Genomic DNA, 19,095 nt, shown 5'->3' with positions numbered 1-19,095 from the left:
ATACCATTTCTTGCGCAATACGGTTCGAACACTCGAACACCTATACGGATTCTCCTGCACAGTGGCAGATATGTAAATACGGGGTTTACAAACCATTTCTTGCGCAATACGGTTCGAACACTCGAACACCTATACGGATTCTCCTGCACAGTGGCAGATATGTAAATACGGGGTTTACATACCATTTCTTGCGCATTACGGTTCGAACACTCGAACACCTATACGGATTCTCCTGCACAGTGGCAGATATGTAAATACGGCGTTTACAAACCATTTCTTGGGCAATACGGTTCGAACACTCGAACACCTATACGGATTCTCCTGCACAGTGGCAGATATGTAAATACGGCGTTTACAAACCATTTCTTGGGCAATACGGTTCGAACACTCGAACACCTATACGGATTCTCCTGCACAGTGGCAGATATGTAAATACGGGGTTTACATACCATTTCTTGCGCATTACGGTTCGAACACTCGAACACCTATACGGATTCTCCTGCACAGTGGCAGATAAGTAAATACGGGGTTTATATACCATTTCTTGCGCAACACGGTTCGAACACTCGAACACCAATACGGATTCTCCTGCACAGTGGCAGATATGTAAATACGGGGTTTACATACCATTTCTTGCGCAATACGGTTCGAACACCTATACGGATTCTTCTGCACAGTGGCAGATATGTAAATACGGGGTTTACAAACCATTTCTTGCGCAATACGGTTCGAACACTCGAACACCTATACGGATTCTCCTGCACAGTGGCAGATATGTAAATACGGGGTTTACATACCATTTCTTGCGCATTACGGTTCGAACACTCGAACACCTATACGGAGTCTCCTGCACAGTGGCAGATAAGTAAATACGGGGTTTACATACCATTTCTTGCGCAATACGGTTCGAACACTCGAACACCAATACGGATTCTCCTGCACAGTGGCAGATATGTAAATACGGGGTTTACATACCATTTCTTGCGCAATACGGTTCGAACACTCGAACACCTATACGGATTCTCCTGCACAGTGGCAGATATGTAAATACGGGGTTTACATACCATTTCTTGCGCATTACGGTTCGAACACTCGAACACCTACACGGATTCTCCTGCACAGTGGCAGATATGTAAATACGGGGTTTCCGTACCATTTCTTGCGCATTACGGTTCGAACACTCGAACTCCTATACGGATTCTCCTGCACAGTGGCAGATATGTAAATACGGGGTTTACATACCATTTTTGCGCATTACGGTTCGAACACTCGAACACCTATACGGATTCTCCTGCACAGTGGCAGATATGTAAATACGGGGTTTACATACCATTTCTTGCGCAATACGGTTCGAACACTCGAACACCTATACGGATTCTCCTGCACAGTGGCAGATATGTAAATACGGGGTTTACAAACCATTTCTTGCGCAATACGGTTCGAACACTCGAACACCTATACGGATTCTCCTGCACAGTGGCAGATATGTAAATACGGGGTTTACATACCATTTCTTGCGCATTACGGTTCGAACACTCGAACACCTATACGGATTCTCCTGCACAGTGGCAGATATGTAAATACGGCGTTTACAAACCATTTCTTGGGCAATACGGTTCGAACACTCGAACACCTATACGGATTCTCCTGCACAGTGGCAGATATGTAAATACGGCGTTTACAAACCATTTCTTGGGCAATACGGTTCGAACACTCGAACACCTATACGGATTCTCCTGCACAGTGGCAGATATGTAAATACGGGGTTTACATACCAATTCTTGCGCAATACGGTTCGAACACTCGAACACCTATACGGATTCTCCTGCACAGCGCCAGATATGTAAATACGGGGTTTACATACCAATTCTTGCACAATACGGTTCGAACACTCGAACACCTATACGGATTCTCCTGCACAGTGGCAGATATGTAAATACGGGGTTTACATACCATTTCTTGCGCAATAGGGTTCGAACACTCGAACACCTATACGGATTCTCCTGCACAGTGGCAGATATGTAAATACGGGGTTTCCGTACCATTTCTTGCGCATTACGGTTCGAACACTCGAACACCTATACGGATTCTCCTGCACAGTGACAGATATGTAAATACGGGGTTTACAAACCATTTCTTGCGCGATACGGTTCGAATACTCGAACACCTATACGGATTCTCCAGCACAGTGCCAGATATGTAAATACGGGGTTTACATACCATTTCTTGCGCATTACGGTTCGAACACTCAAACACCTATACGGATTCTCCTGCACAGTAGCAGATATGTAAATACGCCGTTTACTTACCATTTCTCATGCATTAGGGTTCGAACACTCGAACACCTATAAAGATTCTCCTGCACAGTGGCAGATATGTAAATACGGGTTTTACATACCATTTCGGGCGAATTACGGTTCGAACACTCGAACACCTATAAGGATTCTCCTGCACAGTGGTAGATATGTAAATACGGGGTTTACATACCATTTCTTGCGCAATACGGTTCGAACACTCGAACACCTATACGGATTCTCCTGCACAGTGGCAGATATGTAAATACGGGGTTTCCGTACCATTTCTTGCACATTACGGTTCGAACACTCGAACACCTGTACGGATTCTCCTGCACAGTGGCAGATATGTAAATACGGGGTTTACAAACCATTTCTTGCGCGATACGGTTCGAACACTCGAACACCTATACGGATTCTCCTGCACAGTGCCAGAGATGTAAATACGCGGTTTACATACCATTTCTTGCGCATTACGGTTCGAACACTCGAACACCTATACGGATTCTCCTGCACAGTGGCAGATATGTAAATACGCCGTTTACTTACCTTTTCTCATGCATTAGGGTTCGAACACTAGAACACCTATACGGATTCTCCTGCACAGTGGCAGATATGTAAATACGGGTTTTACATACCATTTCGGGCGAATTACGGTTCGAACACTCGAACACCTATAAGGATTCTCCTGCACAGTGGTAGATATGTAAATACGGGGTTTACATACCATTTCTTGCGCAATACGGTTCGAACACTCGAACACCTATACGGATTCTCCTGCACAGTGGCAGATATGTAAATACGGGGTTTACATACCAATTCTTGCGCAATACGGTTCGAACACTAGAACACCTATACGGATTATCCTACACAGTGGCAGATATGTAAATACGGGGTTTACATACCATTTCTTGCGCATTACGGTTCGAGCACTCGAACACCTATACGGATTCTCCTGCGCAGTGGCAAATATGTAAATACGGGGTTTACATACCATTTCTTGCGCATTACGGTTCGAACACTCGAACACGTATACGGATTCTCCTGCACAGTGGCAGATATGTAAATACGGCGTTTACAAACCATTTCTTGGGCATTACGGTTCGAACACTCGAACACCTATACGGATTCTCCTGCACAGTGGAAGATATGTAAATACGCTGGTTACATACCATTTCTTGCGCATTACGGTTCGAACAGTCGAACACCTATACGGATTCTCCTGCACAGTGCCAGATATGTAAATACGGGGTTTACATACCATTTCTTGCGCAATACGGTTCGAACACTCGAACACCTATACGGATTCTCCTGCACAGTGGCAGATATGCAAATACGGGGTTTACATACCATTTCTTGCGCATTACGGTTCGAACACTCGAACACCTATACGGATTCTCCTGCACAGTGGCAGATATGTAAATACGGGGTTTCCGTACCATTTCTTACGCATTACGGTTCGAACACTCGAACACCTATACGGATTCTCCTACACAGTGGCAGAAATGTAAATACGGGGTTTACATACCATTTTTGTGCATTACAGTTCGAACACTCGAACACCTATACGGATTCTCCTGCACAGTGGCAGATATGTAAATACGGGGTTTACATACCATTTCTTGCGCAATACGGTTCGAACACTCGAACACCTATGCGGATTCTCCTGCACAGTGGCAGATATGTAAATACGGGGTTTACAAACCATTTCTTGCGCATTACGGTTCGAACACTCGAACACCTATACGGATTCTCCTACACAGTGGCAGATATGTAAATACGGGGTTTACATACCATTTCTTGCTCATTACGGTTCGAACACTCGAACACCTATACGGATTCTTCCGCACAGTGGCAGATATGTAAATACGGCGTTTACAAACCATTTCTTGGGCAATACGGTTCGAACACTCGAACACCTATACGGATTCTCCTGCACAGTGGCAGATATGTAAATACGGGGTTTACATACCATTTCTTGCGCATTACGGTTCGAACACTCGAACACCTATACGGAGTCTCCTGCACAGTGGCAGATAAGTAAATACGGGGTTTACATACCATTTCTTGCGCAATACGGTTCGAACACTCGAACACCAATACGGATTCTCCTGCACAGTGGCAGATATGTAAATACGGGGTTTACATACCATTTCTTGCGCAATACGGTTCGAACACTCGAACACCTATACGGATTCTCCTGCACAGTGGCAGATATGTAAATACGGGGTTTACATACCATTTCTTGCGCATTACGGTTCGAACACTCGAACACCTACACGGATTCTCCTGCACAGTGGCAGATATGTAAATACGGGGTTTCCGTACCATTTCTTGCGCATTACGGTTCGAACACTCGAACTCCTATACGGATTCTCCTGCACAGTGGCAGATATGTAAATACGGGGTTTACATACCATTTTTGCGCATTACGGTTCGAACACTCGAACACCTATACGGATTCTCCTACACAGTGGCAGATATGTAAATACGGGGTTTACATACCATTTCTTGCGCAATACGGTTCGAACACTCGAACACCTATACGGATTCTCCTGCACAGTGGCAGATATGTAAATACAGGGTTTACAAACCATTTCTTGCGCAATACGGTTCGAACACTCGAACACCTATACGGATTCTCCTGCACAGTGGCAGATATGTAAATACGGGGTTTACATACCATTTCTTGCGCATTACGGTTCGAACACTCGAACACCTATACGGATTCTCCTGCACAGTGGCAGATATGTAAATACGGCGTTTACAAACCATTTCTTGGGCAATACGGTTCGAACACTCGAACACCTATACGGATTCTCCTGCACAGTGGCAGATATGTAAATACGGCGTTTACAAACCATTTCTTGGGCAATACGGTTCGAACACTCGAACACCTATACGGATTCTCCTGCACAGTGGCAGATATGTAAATACGGGGTTTACATACCATTTCTTGCGCATTACGGTTCGAACACTCGAACACCTATACGGATTCTCCTGCACAGTGGCAGATAAGTAAATACGGGGTTTACATACCATTTCTTGCGCAACACGGTTCGAACACTCGAACACCAATACGGATTCTCCTGCACAGTGGCAGATATGTAAATACGGGGTTTACATACCATTTCATGCGCAATACGGTTCGAACACCTATACGGATTCTTCTGCACAGTGGCAGATATGTAAATACGGGGTTTACAAACCATTTCTTGCGCAATACGGTTCGAACACTCGAACACCTATACGGATTCTCCTGCACGGTGGCAGATATGTAAATACGGGGTTTACATACCAATTCTTGCGCAATACGGTTCGAACACTCGAACACCTATACGGATTCTCCTGCACAGCGCCAGATATGTAAATACGGGGTTTACATACCAATTCTTGCACAATACGGTTCGAACACTCGAACACCTATACGGATTCTCCTGCACAGTGGCAGATATGTAAATACGGGGTTTACATACCATTTCTTGCGCAATAGGGTTCGAACACTCGAACACCTATACGGATTCTCCTGCACAGTGGCAGATATGTAAATACGGGGTTTCCGTACCATTTCTTGCGCATTACGGTTCGAACCCTCGAACACCTATACGGATTCTCCTGCACAGTGGCAGATATGTAAATACGGGGTTTACAAACCATTTCTTGCGCGATACGGTTCGAATACTCGAACACCTATACGGATTCTCCTGCACAGTGCCAGATATGTAAATACGGGGTTTACATACCATTTCTTGCGCATTACGGTTCGAACACTCAAACACCTATACGGATTCTCCTGCACAGTAGCAGATATGTAAATACGCCGTTTACTTACCATTTCTCATGCATTAGGGTTCGAACACTCGAACACCTATAAAGATTCTCCTGCACAGTGGCAGATATGTAAATACGGGTTTTACATACCATTTCGGGCGAATTACGGTTCGAACACTCGAACACCTATAAGGATTCTCCTGCACAGTGGTAGATATGTAAATACGGGGTTTACATACCATTTCTTGCGCAATACGGTTCGAACACTCGAACACCTATACGGATTCTCCTGCACAGTGGCAGATATGTAAATACGGGGTTTCCGTACCATTTCTTGCGCATTACGGTTCGAACACTCGAACACCTGTACGGATTCTCCTGCACAGTGGCAGATATGTAAATACGGGGTTTACAAACCATTTCTTGCGCGATACGGTTCGAACACTCGAACACCTATACGGATTCTCCTGCACAGTGCCAGAGATGTAAATACGCGGTTTACATACCATTTCTTGCGCATTACGGTTCGAACACTCGAACACCTATACGGATTCTCCTGCACAGTGGCAGATATGTAAATACGCCGTTTACTTACCATTTCTCATGCATTAGGGTTCGAACACTAGAACACCTATACGGATTCTCCTGCACAGTGGCAGATATGTAAATACGGGTTTTACATACCATTTCGGGCGAATTACGGTTCGAACACTCGAACACCTATAAGGATTCTCCTGCACAGTGGTAGATATGTAAATACGGGGTTTACATACCATTTCTTGCGCAATACGGTTCGAACACTCGAACACCTATACGGATTCTCCTGCACAGTGGCAGATATGTAAATACGGGGTTTACATACCAATTCTTGCGCAATACGGTTCGAACACTAGAACACCTATACGGATTCTCCTGCACAGTGGCAGATATGTAAATACGGGGTTTACATACCATTTCTTGCGCATTACGGTTCGAGCACTCGAACACCTATACGGATTCTCCTGCGCAGTGGCAGATATGTAAATACGGGGTTTACATACCATTTCTTGCGCATTACGGTTCGAACACTCGAACACGTATACGGATTCTCCTGCACAGTGGCAGATATGTAAATACGGCGTTTACAAACCATTTCTTGGGCATTACGGTTCGAACACTCGAACACCTATACGGATTCTCCTACACAGTGGAAGATATGTAAATACGCTGTTTACATACCATTTCTTGCGCATTACGGTTCGAACACTCGAACACCTATACGGATTCTCCTGCACAGTGCCAGATATGTAAATACGGGGTTTACATACCATTTCTTGCGCAATACGGTTCGAACACTCGAACACCTATACGGATTCTCCTGCACAGTGGCAGATATGCAAATACGGGGTTTACATACCATTTCTTGCGCATTACGGTTCGAACACTCGAACACCTATACGGATTCTCCTGCACAGTGGCAGATATGTAAATACGGGGTTTCCGTACCATTTCTTACGCATTACGGTTCGAACACTCGAACACCTATACGGATTCTCCTACACAGTGGCAGAAATGTAAATACGGGGTTTACATACCATTTTTGTGCATTACGGTTCGAACACTCGAACACCTATACGGATTCTCCTGCACAGTGGCAGATATGTAAATACGGGGTTTACATACCATTTCTTGCGCAATACGGTTCGAACACTCGAACACCTATGCGGATTCTCCTGCACAGTGGCAGATATGTAAATACGGGGTTTACAAACCATTTCTTGCGCATTACGGTTCGAACACTCGAACACCTATACGGATTCTCCTACACAGTGGCAGATATGTAAATACGGGGTTTACATACCATTTCTTGCTCATTACGGTTCGAACACTCGAACACCTATACGGATTCTTCCGCACAGTGGCAGATATGTAAATACGGCGTTTACAAAGCATTTCTTGGGCAATACGGTTCGAACACTCGAACACCTATACGGATTCTCCTGCACAGTGGCAGATATGTAAATACGGGGTTTACATACCATTTCTTGCGCATTACGGTTAGAACACTCGAACACCTATACGGATTCTCCTGCACAGTGGCAGATAAGTAAATACCGGGTTTACATACCATTTGTTGCGCAATACGGTTCGAACACTCGAACACCAGTACAGATTCTCCTGCACAGTGGCAGATATGTAAATACGGGGTTTACATACCATTTCTTGCACAATACGGTTCGAACACTCGAACACCTATACGGATTCTCCTGCACAGTGGCAGATATGTAAATACGGGGTTTACATACCATTTCTTGCGCATTACGGTTCGAACACTCGAACACCTATACGGATTCTCCTGCACAGTGGCAGATAAGTAAATACGGGGTTTACATACCATTTCTTGCGCAACACGGTTCGAACACTCGAACACCAATACGGATTCTCCTGCACAGTGGCAGATATGTAAATACGGGGTTTACATACCATTTCTTGCGCAATACGGTTCGAACACCTATACGGATTCTTCTGCACAGTGGCAGATATGTAAATACGGGGTTTACAAACCATTTCTTGCGCAATACGGTTCGAACACTCGAACACCTATACGGATTCTCCTGCACAGTGGCAGATATGTAAATACGGGGTTTACATACCAATTCTTGCGCAATACGGTTCGAACACTCGAACACCTATACGGATTCTCCTGCACAGCGCCAGATATGTAAATACGGGGTTTACATACCAATTCTTGCACAATACGGTTCGAACACTCGAACACCTATACGGATTCTCCTGCACAGTGGCAGATATGTAAATACGGGGTTTACATACCATTTCTTGCGCAATAGGGTTCGAACACTCGAACACCTATACGGATTCTCCTGCACAGTGGCAGATATGTAAATACGGGGTTTCCGTACCATTTCTTGTGCATTACGGTTCGAACACTCGAACACCTATACGGATTCTCCTGCACAGTGACAGATATGTAAATACGGGGTTTACAAACCATTTCTTGCGCGATACGGTTCGAATACTCGAACACCTATACGGATTCTCCAGCACAGTGCCAGATATGTAAATACGGGGTTTACATACCATTTCTTGCGCATTACGGTTCGAACACTCAAACACCTATACGGATTCTCCTGCACAGTAGCAGATATGTAAATACGCCGTTTACTTACCATTTCTCATGCATTAGGGTTCGAACACTCGAACACCTATAAAGATTCTCCTGCACAGTGGCAGATATGTAAATACGGGTTTTACATACCATTTCGGGCGAATTACGGTTCGAACACTCGAACACCTATAAGGATTCTCCTGCACAGTGGTAGATATGTAAATACGGGGTTTACATACCATTTCTTGCGCAATACGGTTCGAACACTCGAACACCTATACGGATTCTCCTGCACAGTGGCAGATATGTAAATACGGGGTTTACATACCATTTCTTGCGCAATACGGTTCGAACACTCGAACACCTATACGGATTCTCCTGCACAGTGGCAGATATGTAAATACGGGGTTTACAAACCATTTCTTGCGCAATACGGTTCGAACACTCGAACACCTATACGGATTCTCCTGCACAGTGGCAGATATGTAAATACGGGGTTTACATACCATTTCTTGCGCATTACGGTTCGAACACTCGAACACCTATACGGATTCTCCTGCACAGTGGCAGATATGTAAATACGGCGTTTACAAACCATTTCTTGGGCAATACGGTTCGAACACTCGAACACCTATACGGATTCTCCTGCACAGTGGCAGATATGTAAATACGGCGTTTACAAACCATTTCTTGGGCAATACGGTTCGAACACTCGAACACCTATACGGATTCTCCTGCACAGTGGCAGATATGTAAATACGGGGTTTACATACCATTTCTTGCGCATTACGGTTCGAACACTCGAACACCTATACGGATTCTCCTGCACAGTGGCAGATAAGTAAATACGGGGTTTATATACCATTTCTTGCGCAACACGGTTCGAACACTCGAACACCAATACGGATTCTCCTGCACAGTGGCAGATATGTAAATACGGGGTTTACATACCATTTCTTGCGCAATACGGTTCGAACACCTATACGGATTCTTCTGCACAGTGGCAGATATGTAAATACGGGGTTTACAAACCATTTCTTGCGCAATACGGTTCGAACACTCGAACACCTATACGGATTCTCCTGCACAGTGGCAGATATGTAAATACGGGGTTTACATACCATTTCTTGCGCATTACGGTTCGAACACTCGAACACCTATACGGAGTCTCCTGCACAGTGGCAGATAAGTAAATACGGGGTTTACATACCATTTCTTGCGCAATACGGTTCGAACACTCGAACACCAATACGGATTCTCCTGCACAGTGGCAGATATGTAAATACGGGGTTTACATACCATTTCTTGCGCAATACGGTTCGAACACTCGAACACCTATACGGATTCTCCTGCACAGTGGCAGATATGTAAATACGGGGTTTACATACCATTTCTTGCGCATTACGGTTCGAACACTCGAACACCTACACGGATTCTCCTGCACAGTGGCAGATATGTAAATACGGGGTTTCCGTACCATTTCTTGCGCATTACGGTTCGAACACTCGAACTCCTATACGGATTCTCCTGCACAGTGGCAGATATGTAAATACGGGGTTTACATACCATTTTTGCGCATTACGGTTCGAACACTCGAACACCTATACGGATTCTCCTGCACAGTGGCAGATATGTAAATACGGGGTTTACATACCATTTCTTGCGCAATACGGTTCGAACACTCGAACACCTATACGGATTCTCCTGCACAGTGGCAGATATGTAAATACGGGGTTTACAAACCATTTCTTGCGCAATACGGTTCGAACACTCGAACACCTATACGGATTCTTCTGCACAGTGGCAGATATGTAAATACGGGGTTTACATACCATTTCTTGCGCATTACGGTTCGAACACTCGAACACCTATACGGATTCTCCTGCACAGTGGCAGATATGTAAATACGGCGTTTACAAACCATTTCTTGGGCAATACGGTTCGAACACTCGAACACCTATACGGATTCTCCTGCACAGTGGCAGATATGTAAATACGGCGTTTACAAACCATTTCTTGGGCAATACGGTTCGAACACTCGAACACCTATACGGATTCTCCTGCACAGTGGCAGATATGTAAATACGGGGTTTACATACCAATTCTTGCGCAATACGGTTCGAACACTCGAACACCTATACGGATTCTCCTGCACAGCGCCAGATATGTAAATACGGGGTTTACATACCAATTCTTGCACAATACGGTTCGAACACTCGAACACCTATACGGATTCTCCTGCACAGTGGCAGATATGTAAATACGGGGTTTACATACCATTTCTTGCGCAATAGGGTTCGAACACTCGAACACCTATACGGATTCTCCTGCACAGTGGCAGATATGTAAATACGGGGTTTCCGTACCATTTCTTGCGCATTACGGTTCGAACACTCGAACACCTATACGGATTCTCCTGCACAGTGACAGATATGTAAATACGGGGTTTACAAACCATTTCTTGCGCGATACGGTTCGAATACTCGAACACCTATACGGATTCTCCAGCACAGTGCCAGATATGTAAATACGGGGTTTACATACCATTTCTTGCGCATTACGGTTCGAACACTCAAACACCTATACGGATTCTCCTGCACAGTAGCAGATATGTAAATACGCCGTTTACTTACCATTTCTCATGCATTAGGGTTCGAACACTCGAACACCTATAAAGATTCTCCTGCACAGTGGCAGATATGTAAATACGGGTTTTACATACCATTTCGGGCGAATTACGGTTCGAACACTCGAACACCTATAAGGATTCTCCTGCACAGTGGTAGATATGTAAATACGGGGTTTACAAACCATTTCTTGCGCAATACGGTTCGAACACTCGAACACCTATACGGATTCTCCTGCACAGTGGCAGATATGTAAATACGGGGTTTCCGTACCATTTCTTGCGCATTACGGTTCGAACACTCGAACACCTGTACGGATTCTCCTGCACAGTGGCAGATATGTAAATACGGGGTTTACAAACCATTTCTTGCGCGATACGGTTCGAACACTCGAACACCTATACGGATTCTCCTGCACAGTGCCAGAGATGTAAATACGCGGTTTACATACCATTTCTTGCGCATTACGGTTCGAACACTCGAACACCTATACGGATTCTCCTGCACAGTGGCAGATATGTAAATACGCCGTTTACTTACCTTTTCTCATGCATTAGGGTTCGAACACTAGAACACCTATACGGATTCTCCTGCACAGTGGCAGATATGTAAATACGGGTTTTACATACCATTTCGGGCGAATTACGGTTCGAACACTCGAACACCTATAAGGATTCTCCTGCACAGTGGTAGATATGTAAATACGGGGTTTACATACCATTTCTTGCGCAATACGGTTCGAACACTCGAACACCTATACGGATTCTCCTGCACAGTGGCAGATATGTAAATACGGGGTTTACATACCAATTCTTGCGCAATACGGTTCGAACACTAGAACACCTATACGGATTATCCTGCACAGTGGCAGATATGTAAATACGGGGTTTACATACCATTTCTTGCGCATTACGGTTCGAGCACTCGAACACCTATACGGATTCTCCTGCGCAGTGGCAGATATGTAAATACGGGGTTTACATACCATTTCTTGCGCATTACGGTTCGAACACTCGAACACGTATACGGATTCTCCTGCACAGTGGCAGATATGTAAATACGGCGTTTACAAACCATTTCTTGGGCATTACGGTTCGAACACTCGAACACCTATACGGATTCTCCTGCACAGTGGAAGATATGTAAATACGCTGGTTACATACCATTTCTTGCGCATTACGGTTCGAACAGTCGAACACCTATACGGATTCTCCTGCACAGTGCCAGATATGTAAATACGGGGTTTACATACCATTTCTTGCGCAATACGGTTCGAACACTCGAACACCTATACGGATTCTCCTGCACAGTGGCAGATATGCAAATACGGGGTTTACATACCATTTCTTGCGCATTACGGTTCGAACACTCGAACACCTATACGGATTCTCCTGCACAGTGGCAGATATGTAAATACGGGGTTTCCGTACCATTTCTTACGCATTACGGTTCGAACACTCGAACACCTATACGGATTCTCCTACACAGTGGCAGAAATGTAAATACGGGGTTTACATACCATTTTTGTGCATTACAGTTCGAACACTCGAACACCTATACGGATTCTCCTGCACAGTGGCAGATATGTAAATACGGGGTTTACATACCATTTCTTGCGCAATACGGTTCGAACACTCGAACACCTATGCGGATTCTCCTGCACAGTGGCAGATATGTAAATACGGGGTTTACAAACCATTTCTTGCGCATTACGGTTCGAACACTCGAACACCTATACGGATTCTCCTACACAGTGGCAGATATGTAAATACGGGGTTTACATACCATTTCTTGCTCATTACGGTTCGAACACTCGAACACCTATACGGATTCTTCCGCACAGTGGCAGATATGTAAATACGGCGTTTACAAACCATTTCTTGGGCAATACGGTTCGAACACTCGAACACCTATACGGATTCTCCTGCACAGTGGCAGATATGTAAATACGGGGTTTACATACCATTTCTTGCGCATTACGGTTCGAACACTCGAACACCTATACGGAGTCTCCTGCACAGTGGCAGATAAGTAAATACGGGGTTTACATACCATTTCTTGCGCAATACGGTTCGAACACTCGAACACCAATACGGATTCTCCTGCACAGTGGCAGATATGTAAATACGGGGTTTACATACCATTTCTTGCGCAATACGGTTCGAACACTCGAACACCTATACGGATTCTCCTGCACAGTGGCAGATATGTAAATACGGGGTTTACATACCATTTCTTGCGCATTACGGTTCGAACACTCGAACACCTACACGGATTCTCCTGCACAGTGGCAGATATGTAAATACGGGGTTTCCGTACCATTTCTTGCGCATTACGGTTCGAACACTCGAACTCCTATACGGATTCTCCTGCACAGTGGCAGATATGTAAATACGGGGTTTACATACCATTTTTGCGCATTACGGTTCGAACACTCGAACACCTATACGGATTCTCCTACACAGTGGCAGATATGTAAATACGGGGTTTACATACCATTTCTTGCGCAATACGGTTCGAACACTCGAACACCTATACGGATTCTCCTGCACAGTGGCAGATATGTAAATACAGGGTTTACAAACCATTTCTTGCGCAATACGGTTCGAACACTCGAACACCTATACGGATTCTCCTGCACAGTGGCAGATATGTAAATACGGGGTTTACATACCATTTCTTGCGCATTACGGTTCGAACACTCGAACACCTATACGGATTCTCCTGCACAGTGGCAGATATGTAAATACGGCGTTTACAAACCATTTCTTGGGCAATACGGTTCGAACACTCGAACACCTATACGGATTCTCCTGCACAGTGGCAGATATGTAAATACGGCGTTTACAAACCATTTCTTGGGCAATACGGTTCGAACACTCGAACACCTATACGGATTCTCCTGCACAGTGGCAGATATGTAAATACGGGGTTTACATACCATTTCTTGCGCATTACGGTTCGAACACTCGAACACCTATACGGATTCTCCTGCACAGTGGCAGATAAGTAAATACGGGGTTTACATACCATTTCTTGCGCAACACGGTTCGAACACTCGAACACCAATACGGATTCTCCTGCACAGTGGCAGATATGTAAATACGGGGTTTACATACCATTTCATGCGCAATACGGTTCGAACACCTATACGGATTCTTCTGCACAGTGGCAGATATGTAAATACGGGGTTTACAAACCATTTCTTGCGCAATACGGTTCGAACACTCGAACACCTATACGGATTCTCCTGCACGGTGGCAGATATGTAAATACGGGGTTTACATACCAATTCTTGCGCAATACGGTTCGAACACTCGAACACCTATACGGATTCTCCTGCACAGCGCCAGATATGTAAATACGGGGTTTACATACCAATTCTTGCACAATACGGTTCGAACACTTGAACACCTATACGGATTCTCCTGCACAGTGGCAGATATGTAAATACGGGGTTTACATACCATTTCTTGCGCAATAGGGTTCGAACACTCGAACACCTATACGGATTCTCCTGCACAGTGGCAGATATGTAAATACGGGGTTTCCGTACCATTTCTTGCGCATTACGGTTCGAACCCTCGAACACCTATACGGATTCTCCTGCACAGTGGCAGATATGTAAATACGGGGTTTACAAACCATTTCTTGCGCGATACGGTTCGAATACTCGAACACCTATACGGATTCTCCTGCACAGTGCCAGATATGTAAATACGGGGTTTACATACCATTTCTTGCGCATTACGGTTCGAACACTCAAACACCTATACGGATTCTCCTGCACAGTAGCAGATATGTAAATACGCCGTTTACTTACCATTTCTCATGCATTAGGGTTCGAACACTCGAACACCTATAAAGATTCTCCTGCACAGTGGCAGATATGTAAATACGGGTTTTACATACCATTTCGGGCGAATTACGGTTCGAACACTCGAACACCTATAAGGATTCTCCTGCACAGTGGTAGATATGTAAATACGGGGTTTACATACCATTTCTTGCGCAATACGGTTCGAACACTCGAACACCTATACGGATTCTCCTGCACAGTGGCAGATATGTAAATACGGGGTTTCCGTACCATTTCTTGCGCATTACGGTTCGAACACTCGAACACCTGTACGGATTCTCCTGCACAGTGGCAGATATGTAAATACGGGGTTTACAAACCATTTCTTGCGCGATACGGTTCGAACACTCGAACACCTATACGGATTCTCCTGCACAGTGCCAGAGATGTAAATACGCGGTTTACATACCATTTCTTGCGCATTACGGTTCGAACACTCGAACACCTATACGGATTCTCCTGCACAGTGGCAGATATGTAAATACGCCGTTTACTTACCATTTCTCATGCATTAGGGTTCGAACACTAGAACACCTATACGGATTCTCCTGCACAGTGGCAGATATGTAAATACGGGTTTTACATACCATTTCGGGCGAATTACGGTTCGAACACTCGAACACCTATAAGGATTCTCCTGCACAGTGGTAGATATGTAAATACGGGGTTTACATACCATTTCTTGCGCAATACGGTTCGAACACTCGAACACCTATACGGATTCTCCTGCACAGTGGCAGATATGTAAATACGGGGTTTACATACCAATTCTTGCGCAATACGGTTCGAACACTAGAACACCTATACGGATTCTCCTGCACAGTGGCAGATATGTAAATACGGGGTTTACATACCATTTCTTGCGCATTACGGTTCGAGCACTCGAACACCTATACGGATTCTCCTGCGCAGTGGCAGATATGTAAATACGGGGTTTACATACCATTTCTTGCGCATTACGGTTCGAACACTCGAACACGTATACGGATTCTCCTGCACAGTGGCAGATATGTAAATACGGCGTTTACAAACCATTTCTTGGGCATTACGGTTCGAACACTCGAACACCTATACGGATTCTCCTACACAGTGGAAGATATGTAAATACGCTGTTTACATACCATTTCTTGCGCATTACGGTTCGAACACTCGAACACCTATACGGATTCTCCTGCACAGTGCCAGATATGTAAATACGGGGTTTACATACCATTTCTTGCGCAATACGGTTCGAACACTCGAACACCTATACGGATTCTCCTGCACAGTGGCAGATATGCAAATACGGGGTTTACATACCATTTCTTGCGCATTACGATTCGAACACTCGAACACCTATACGGATTCTCCTGCACAGTGGCAGATATGTAAATACGGGGTTTCCGTACCATTTCTTACGCATTACGGTTCGAACACTCGAACACCTATACGGATTCTCCTACACAGTGGCAGAAATGTAAATACGGGGTTTACATACCATTTTTGTGCATTACGGTTCGAACACTCGAACACCTATACGGATTCTCCTGCACAGTGGCAGATATGTAAATACGGGGTTTACATACCATTTCTTGCGCAATACGGTTCGAACACTCGAACACCTATGCGGATTCTCCTGCACAGTGGCAGATATGTAAATACGGGGTTTACAAACCATTTCTTGCGCATTACGGTTCGAACACTCGAACACCTATACGGATTCTCCTACACAGTGGCAGATATGTAAATACGGGGTTTACATACCATTTCTTGCTCATTACGGTTCGAACACTCGAACACCTATACGGATTCTTCCGCACAGTGGCAGATATGTAAATACGGCGTTTACAAAGCATTTCTTGGGCAATACGGTTCGAACACTCGAACACCTATACGGATTCTCCTGCACAGTGGCAGATATGTAAATACGGGGTTTACATACCATTTCTTGCGCATTACGGTTCGAACACTCGAACACCTATACGGATTCTCCTGCACAGTGGCTGATAAGTAAATACCGGGTTTACATACCATTTCTTGCGCAATACGGTTCGAACACTCGAACACCAGTACAGATTCTCCTGCACAGTGGCAGATATGTAAATACGGGGTTTACATACCATTTCTTGCACAATACGGTTCGAACACTCGAACACCTATACGGATTCTCCTGCACAGTGGCAGATATGTAAATACGGGGTTTACATACCATTTCTTGCGCATTACGGTTCGAACACTCGAACACCTATACGGATTCTCCTGCACAGTGGCAGATAAGTAAATACGGGGTTTACATACCATTTCTTGCGCAACACGGTTCGAACACTCGAACACCAATACGGATTCTCCTGCACAGTGGCAGATATGTAAATACGGGGTTTACATACCATTTCTTGCGCAATACGGTTCGAACACCTATACGGATTCTTCTGCACAGTGGCAGATATGTAAATACGGGGTTTACAAACCATTTCTTGCGCAATACGGTTCGAACACTCGAACACCTATACGGATTCTCCTGCACAGTGGCAGATATGTAAATACGGGGTTTACATACCAATTCTTGCGCAATACGGTTCGAACACTCGAACACCTATACGGATTCTCCTGCACAGCGCCAGATATGTAAATACGGGGTTTACATACCAATTCTTGCACAATACGGTTCGAACACTCGAACACCTATACGGATTCTCCTGCACAGTGGCAGATATGTAAATACGGGGTTTACATACCATTTCTTGCGCAATAGGGTTCGAACACTCGAACACCTATACGGATTCTCCTGCACAGTGGCAGATATGTAAATACGGGGTTTCCGTACCATTTCTTGTGCATTACGGTTCGAACACTCGAACACCTATACGGATTCTCCTGCACAGTGACAGATATGTAAATACGGGGTTTACAAACCATTTCTTGCGCGATACGGTTCGAATACTCGAACACCTATACGGATTCTCCAGCACAGTGCCAGATATGTAAATACGGGGTTTACATACCATTTCTTGCGCATTACGGTTCGAACACTCAAACACCTATACGGATTCTCCTGCACAGTAGCAGATATGTAAATACGCCGTTTACTTACCATTTCTCATGCATTAGGGTTCGAACACTCGAACACCTATAAAGATTCTCCTGCACAGTGGCAGATATGTAAATACGGGTTTTACATACCATTTCGGGCGAATTACGGTTCGAACACTCGAACACCTATAAGGATTCTCCTGCACAGTGGTAGATATGTAAATACGGGGTTTACATACCATTTCTTGCGCAATACGGTTCGAACACTCGAACACCTATACGGATTCTCCTGCACAGTGGCAGATATGTAAATACGGGGTTTCCGTACCATTTCTTGCGCATTACGGTTCGAACACTCGAACACCTGTACGGATTCTCCTGCACAGTGGCAGATATGTAAATACGGGGTTTACAAACCATTTCTTGCGC

The sequence above is a fragment of the Camellia sinensis genome, chromosome 14 (assembly GCF_055761805.1).
Source record: "Camellia sinensis isolate YWXY chromosome 14, ASM5576180v1, whole genome shotgun sequence".
Lineage (NCBI taxonomy): Eukaryota > Viridiplantae > Streptophyta > Magnoliopsida > Ericales > Theaceae > Camellia > Camellia sinensis.
Note: the sequence above shows the minus strand (reverse complement) of the source record.